Below are 8,647 nucleotides of genomic sequence, written 5' to 3' on the forward strand. Positions count from 1 at the left end.
ATTTATCAACGAGCTCGGAGTAGCACCCTCCCTCGATGGTCCGATCCTACTCTACTGTGACAGCACTGGTGCCATAGCTCAGGCGAAGGAACCCAAAGCACATCAGCAGACGAAGCACATCTTGCACTGCTTCCGCCTGGTCCGAGAGATCGTGGATCGAGGTGACGTCGACCTTCAGAAGATCGACGGAAAGGAGAATCTGACCGACTCCTTCACTAAAGCCCTGGCGATAAAGGAGTTTGACAACCACAAGTCGAAGATGGGTATTAGATACTGTGCAGAGTGGCTTTAGGACAAGTGGGAGTTGTTGGGAAATGTGTCCCAAAAAGCCAATCGTCAAGCTGTTGATGGTTGAGCAACCAAGTATTGTAATTGATTTGTTAATAAATAAAATATATTTGTTATTTTCATCATAAGCTTTCTTCTTCTAATGAACTCCGTTGTTATGATGAAGTCCTTAGGACTATTTAGATTCGATAAAGAGAGGATTTATCGATTAGTCCTTAAAACAGTTCACGACCAAATGATAGGTGTTAATAAGGATGACAGCTTCTATCGAGCATAGGTCGCTGTAGGCCATATGGGTTGGTTGTCTTCTTAACCAAAGAGTGTGGAGACACTGGTATGGCATACAGGTGAGATGTACTGGTACATCATCATTGAACGTGACCAACTCTAGAGTATTCTGCTGTCGAGAATGTCTTTGATGGGATATAGGTATAAGTGTCCCTTAGACTTGAGATCGCCTCAGTGACTTGCAAGCAACTCACTGTGCTTTGGTACTGGACTAATTGAATTTTTAATTTAGGGATGGAAGGCTTTTGGGCACAGTCAAGTACTTGCGAAGTCAGAGTGTGATCGAGATGGGATTGACCACTTCAAGAGTTGGAGAAGAATGAGTCGCTGTATTTCAATTTAGCAAAACCTTGGCCAGGATAATCCATCAGATGAATTTGATATTTTGAAATATAATGTGGACAACCTGATCAGAGTTGACAGTTGAACTCTGGGGTGTCCTATGATCATTTTGGTCAAGGGGATGAATTATATGAAAACTATATCCGCATGGGTTCTAAGGATGTTGTTCTACACATTCTACCTATCCGGTCGTCGGGTACCATTGCTAGATGGTCACTTCGATTGGTATAAAAATTTATTTTTATACTACCGACTTAGGTTCGGACCTATGCGGTCACACACATTAGAGTTCATGATCCGATCGGATGGTTGATCAACGATTAAGAATCATTCTAGGGTTAAATGATCAATACGATTGACATTTAACCTAGTGCAAATGTTGTAGGAGGATCGATTAGCAATTCGATTGCTAATTGGCTTAATTTGATTAAGCTAATGGGTTGAGATTAAGTCTAATTAAATATAATTTAATTAGATTTAGTTTGGGCTTGATTGGATCAAGTTCAATTGGTTTATTGGATAAGCCAAGTGCAAGGAAAAACTAGTCCTAGTTCAACTAGGACTTGGTCAATCTAATTTCTAATTTGATTAAAAAATTAAATCAGATTTAAATCTAATTTAATATGATTAAATTAGGTTCTTAATTGGGTTAAGACCTATTTTAATTGAGTTGATCTAATTTTGGTTTGAGAAACCAAATTAAAACAAGTCATAAGATAGAATCCTAGTAAGACTAGGATTCCACCTTGCACCACATAAGCCTTCCCCATGCCCTCTCTCTCATTCAACACCAATATCCTCTTATTTTGTGTGACAAAAGCCCTCTCCCAGGTCTCTCCCACGTTCACAAAAGGTCTCCTCTCTTCTTTCTTACATGGAAGGTGGTTTGGATCAAATCAAAAAGGAATAAGTTTGGATTTCGAATTCTATGAGATAGAGTTTTAGAAATCCAAAACACTTTCAATTTTGCACCGAATTTATCTAAATTTTTTTTTGGAATTTTTGTGGCTTCTAGGGTACATATTGTGCATCCTTTTCTGGTGATCCATGCATGAAAATAAGAAGGAGGTGCTCAAGAGTTGGGCGCCCCTTAACTTGCCATGTTTGGATAAGCCTTGACTAGGTATTTGACCTAGACAAGGACTCTATCATATATCTCTATATAAAATGAGTTTTTTAATGAAAATTTTGGAGAAGATAGAGATTTGAGAGACCTTTGGGCTATCCAAAAATTAGAGAGAAAGACCTTTAGGTCGTAGAGATATAATAGACACAAGTTAGGGTGTCTAGAGAGAGAAACGGGAAGAAGAAGAGGGTCTTCTTCTAGGGTTATTTGTTTTCATATCTTTCCTCCCTCCATCTTGAGTTTCCTGAGAGTGTCTCAGATCTGAAACTCCTCCTTCTACTTTCCATCTTTGAAAGAGTCCAAATCAAGAAGAAGGAGGCACCTGATCAACCATCAAAGAAGGATCAGCGCAGTACTAGCATACTGTACTGATTTCCTGAAGCAGGACTTCTGATCGAGATTCGTGGGCTCGTGTGGACGACTTCTAGAGGCTGGATGTATGTGCGGCTTGCAACATCATCCTCAAGCCCAGATCAGCGAGGTTAGAACGTCTAACTTGCAAGGTAATAGATCTTATCTATTGTTTAATACATACATTAGATGTAGTATAGAAACATGTTGATATGATCAACATGTAGTTCATGCTATATTTATATATTTTAATTTCTGATTTAATACTATATAATAATCATGTAATAGAATCTTAGATCTAGGGATTCTCTGATTTTAAAAAATAATTTTGATTTATTTTAGTCTTCCGCTGTATGATCTTGAAAAAGTTTCAAGATCTAACCCTGAAACCCTAGATCTCATTCCTACAATGGGCGTCCCATCCCATGGGATGCCGACTTATTTTTTGCACACAAGATATACCCCACATGCAAGAAAAAATTCTTGGTACATGGGATGCTAGTTTTGTGGCATCCAATCCCTGGTTCAACCATCCAAGGGTTGACCCAACTCAAACATAAATTTGGTTTGACTTTAATTAGATTTAATTAGCCCAATCTGGAACCAAATTTGAACCTGATTTGAAATAAGGAGCTAGGGTTTGCAACATGTGCTAGCATGTTCATCTTGCAAAAAAGATCTAATTCAATTAGAGCCCCGATCAATTCTCTTTATGTGTGACCCATTGGGTTCCATATCTAGCCAGCAGTGGGTCCGAGTGTAAGTTGACATAATTTGATTAAAATTTAATCTAACCGATTTAGGTCCAATTGAGCTAAATCGATTTCAGTAATTAGAATCCTTTCTAATTAGCAATCGAATTAAACTCTTTAATTTGATCAAACCCGCAAGATAAGATTGATGTTGAGCAACGTATCATGTCTACCTAAAAGATATAAAATTTTGATGAAAATACTAATAATATCCTTTAGTGAAAAGTTACCGTGCAATTCGATCCTACGATCAACCTGCATATTGAATATGACTCTGGATATGGAATGCTATCAAATCCAATATCATATTCATATTTTTTTAATCTTATGATGATGATTTAATTAATAAAATATTAAAAACTCTTTCTAATTCTTATCCTACTTTGACTAAAGACTTCCTGAATCATCAGTTGATTAGAGCAAGTAGGATGCAATCTCCTCTTACCAAGAGTGATTGATTCCATGTTGACCTACTCACAACCTCCATACACATTCTACCATATCCAGAATACCCCGTATATGAATAAGTCATGAATGAGTATGAACCAAAATATGGATTTATGTATATAAAGTTCTATGGTAGTCTTAGGTCAAAAGATTACATGCATAACTCCCACTATAAGAAATTATCTTTTGATGGCTCAGTTGATTCTATAAGATGTTTCTTAAGTAGAAATAATTTAGTGAACTCATTCTCTAATGAGCACCCACATCCTTATATTAGTGTCTTGAAGGAACCAGATCTAGGGTTTCAGGGTTAGATCTTGAAATTTTTTCAAGATCAGGCAGTGGAAGACTAAAATAAATCAAAATTTATCTTATAAAATATGAAAATCCCTAGATCTAAGATCTTATTACATGATTATTATATGACATTAAATCAAAAATTAAAATATAAAGAGCAAGAACTACATGTTGATCATATCAATATGTTTCTACACTACATCTAATGTATGTAAAATATAATAGATCAGATCTATTACCTTGCAAGTTAGACGTTCTAACTTTGCTGATCCGGCCTTGAAGATGATGTTGTGAGCCGCACATGCATCCAGCTTCTAGGAGTCATCCACACGAGCTCATGAATTACGATCAGAAGTTCTGATCCAGAAAATCAGCACAGTATGCTAGTACTGTGCTGATCCTTCTTCGATGGTTGATCAGATGCCTCCTTCTTGATTTGAACTCTTCCAAAGATGAGAAGTAGAAAAAAAGTTTTAGATGTGAGACACTCTTAGAAAACTCACAGATGGAGGAAGGAAAGAGGTGAACTCAGCAACCCTAGAAGAAGACCCTCTTCTTCTTCTCTTTGCTCTCAATAGACACCTAGTTTTGTGTCTATTATATCTCCATACCCTAATACTCTTTCTCTCTGATATTTACAGGTCCCAAAGGTCTCTCAATGCTCCATAATCCACAAAAATTTCAAGAAAAAATTCATCTTAAATAATGAGATATGAAGAATCCTTGTCTAGGTCAGATACCTAGTCAAGAAAAATCCAAACAGGGCAAGACAAGTGGTGCCCAACTCTTGGGTGCCCCCTCCTTCTTTTTTTATCATGGACTACTAGCAAAGGGTGCACAATATATTTCATAAAAGTTACAAAAATTTTTAAAAAAACTTGGATAAAATCGTACCATAAGAAAAGAGTTTTGGTTTCCTAAAATTCTATCTCATAGAATTTGAAATCCAAACTAATTCCTACTTTGACTTGGTCCACAACCACATTCCATGTAAAATAGAAAGAATGGAAAGCTTTGGGCATGCGTGAAGGCCTGAGAGAGAATGTTTTGTCACACAAAATAAGAGAGAGTGGGTATTGGGGGCTTAGGTGGTGCAAGGTGGAATCCTAGTCTTACTAGATTCAATCTATGACTTGTTCAAATTTGGTTTCTCAAACCAAATCAAACCAAAACCTAATCAACCTAATTAAAATAGATCTTAACTCAATTAAAAATTTAATTTAATCAGATTTAATTAGATTTAAATCTGATTTAATTTTTTAATCGAATTAGAAATTAGGTTGACCTAAGTCCTAATTGAACTAGGATTAGTTTTTTCTTACACTTGGCTTATCCAATAAACCAATTGGACTTGATTCAATCAAGTCCAAACCAAATTTAATTAAATTATATTAAATTAGACTTAATCTCAATCCATTGGCTTAATTAAATTAAGTCAATTAGCAATCGAATTCTAATCGATCCTCCTGCAACACTTGCACTAGGTTAAATGTCAATCGTATTGATCGTTTAACCCTAGAATGATTCTTAATCGTTGATCAACCATCCGATCAGATCATGAACTCTAATATGTGTGATCTCATAGGTTCGAACCTAAGTTGATAGCATAGGAACAAATTTCTATACCAATCGAAGTGACCATCTAGCAATGGTACTCGACGGTCGGATAGGTTGAATGTGTAGAATAACATCCTTAGAATCCATGCAGATATAGTTTTCATATAATTCATCCCTGACCAAAATGCTCATAGGACACCTCAGAGTTCAACTGTTAACTCTGATCAGGTTGTCCACATTGTATTTCAAAATATCAAATCCATCTAATGGATTACTCTAGTCAAGATTTTGCTAAATTGAAATACAGTGACTCATTCTTCTCCAACGCTTGGAGTGGTCAATCCCATCTTGATCACACTCTGATTTTACAAGTACTTGACTATATCCAGAAGCCTTCTATCACTGAATTAGAAATTTAGTTAGTCCAGTACCAAAGCACAGTGAGTTGCTTGCAAGTCACTGAGGCGATCTCAGGTCTAAGAAATACTTATACCTATATCTCATCAGAGACATTCTCGACAATAGAATGCTCTGGAGTTGGTCACGTTTAATGGTGATGTACCCTTACATCTTACCTGTATACCATACTAGTGTCTCCACACTCCTTGGTTAAGAGAACAACCAACCCATATGGCCTACAGTGATCTATGCTCGATAGAAGCTGTCGTCCTTATTAACAGCCTATCATTTGATCGTGAACAGTTTTAAAGACTAATCGATAAATTCTCTCAATATCGAACCTAAATAGTCTTAAGGACTTCATCACAATAATAAAGTTCATTAGAAGATAAAAACTTATGATAAAATATCAAAAATATATTTTATTTATTAATAAATCAATTATAATACAATGTTGCTCAACTGTCAACAGGTTGACGATTGGCTTTTGGGACATATTTTCCAACAACTCCCACTTGTCCTAAAGCCACTCGGCATAGTATCTAATATCCATCTTCGACTTGTGGTTATCGAACTCCTTTATTGCCAGGGCTTTAGTGAAGGGGTCAGTCAGGTTTTTCTTTCCATCGATCTTCTAAAGGTTGACGTCACCTCGATCCACGATCTCCCAGATCAGGTGGAAGCGGTGCAAAATGTGCTTCGTCTGCTGGTGTGCTTTGGGTTCCTTCACCTAAGCAATGGCACCAGTGCTATCGCAGTAGAGTAGGACCGGACCATCGACGGAGGGTGCTACTCTGAGCTCGGTGATGAATTTCCTCAGCCACACAGGTTTCTTTGCGGCATTCGATGCTGCGATGTACTCTGCCTCACAAACAGAGTTTGCCACAGTATGCTGCTTAGAACTCTTCCAGCAGATGGCTCCACCATTCAGAGTAAAGATATAATCCGATACGCTTCTACTGTCATAATGGTCATATTGAAAGCTAGAGTCTGTGAACTCCACAAGTTTCAGATCTGACTCGCCATAAACCAACTATTGGTCCTTAGTATTTCTCAAATACTTAAGGATGGCTTTAACCACTTTTCAGTGATTTTCTTCAGGATCAGATTGGTATATACTAACTACTCCTAGTGAGTATGACACATCTGGCCTTGTACATATCATGGTGTATATGATAGATCTCACAGCCGAAGCATATGGGACTCTACTCATATGCTCTCTCTCTTCAGGAGTTATCAGATAATTCTTCTTAGAGAGAAATTTCATGGCATATCGATAGATAGCCCTTCTTGGAATTCTCCATGCTGAACCTCTTCAGCACAATGTCTATGTATGTGGACTAGGATAACCCAAGCATCCATTTAGATCTATCCCTATAGATCTTCATCTCTAGGATGTAGGATGCTTCACCCAAGTCTTTCATGGAGAACTGCGATGACAACCAAACTTTTATTCCCTGTAGTGCGGGGATGTCATTCTCGATTAAGAGAATGTCATCCACATACAATACAAGGAATACCATAACTGGATCATTTGCCATTTATAGATGCAAGGCTCTTCTCCGTTCTTAATGAAGCCATACATTTTGATCACCTTATCAAAATGCCGGTTCCAACTCCGAGAAGCTTGCTTCAATCCATAAATGGATCTCTGAAGCTTGCACACCTTGGACTCATCTGTGGATATAAACCCCTCAGGTTGTATCATATACACCTCTTCGATCAGCTCTCCATTCAGGAAAGCTGTCTTTACATCCATCTCCCAGATCTCATAATCCAGATGGGCAGCTATTGCAAGCATTATCTGAATAGATTTGAGCATTGCCACAGGGGAGAACATCTTGTTATAGTCAATACCATAATGTTGACGATACCCCTTGGCAACCAGACGGACTTTATAGGTCTCCACCTTTTTGTCTGTGCCCCTCTTCTTTTTGAAGACCCATTTACATTCAATGGGTTTAACCCCTTTAGGTGGGTCAACCAATGTCCATACATCATTGACCTTCATGGACTCCATTTCGAATTTCATGGCTTCAAGCCATTTCTCAAAATCAGGTCTCTGCATTGCATCCATATAGATGATCAGATCCTCATCATTCTCATCAAATTCGATGGGATCACTGTCTCAGACCAAGAAACTATAGTATCTGTCTGACTGATGCGGTATTCTATCAGATCACCTTAATGGTGCAGGTACGTTGGGCTCCAAATCTGATTTAATCAAATCCGACTCAGGTTTAGCTATTGGTGTTCGTCCTTCTACCTATTGAACTTCATCAAGTTCAACCTTAGAGGCAATGGTTTGTTCACCAAGGTACTCCTTCTCTAAAAAGATTATCTTAAGGCTGATGAACACCTTTTATTCATCAGCATGGTAGAAAAATATCCTTTGATCTCTTTGGGGTATCCTATAAATGTGCATTTGTTAGACCTAGGTTCAAGTTTATCTGTAACTAATCGTTTGACATAGGCCGGGCACTCCCGGGCACTCCCAGACCCTAAGGTGTGAAAGTGCTGCTTACGCCCTGTCCATATCTTATATGGAGTCTTAATTACAGACTTACTTGAAATCCTATTTAATAGATAATAGGCCGATTCGAGTGCATATCCCTAGAAGGATATCGGCAAGCTGGCAAAACCTATCATGATCGAACCATGTCTAACAGAGTCCGATTTCTCCTTTCAGACACACCATTATGCTGTAGTGTTCCTGGAGGAGTCCATTGGGAGAGAATCCCATTCTCTCCTAGATATGTGAGAAACTCACCAGAAAGATATTCTCCTCCTCGGTCAGATC

This window comes from Elaeis guineensis, chromosome 8, assembly GCF_000442705.2.
Source record: "Elaeis guineensis isolate ETL-2024a chromosome 8, EG11, whole genome shotgun sequence".
In the NCBI taxonomy this organism is placed as follows: domain Eukaryota; kingdom Viridiplantae; phylum Streptophyta; class Magnoliopsida; order Arecales; family Arecaceae; genus Elaeis; species Elaeis guineensis.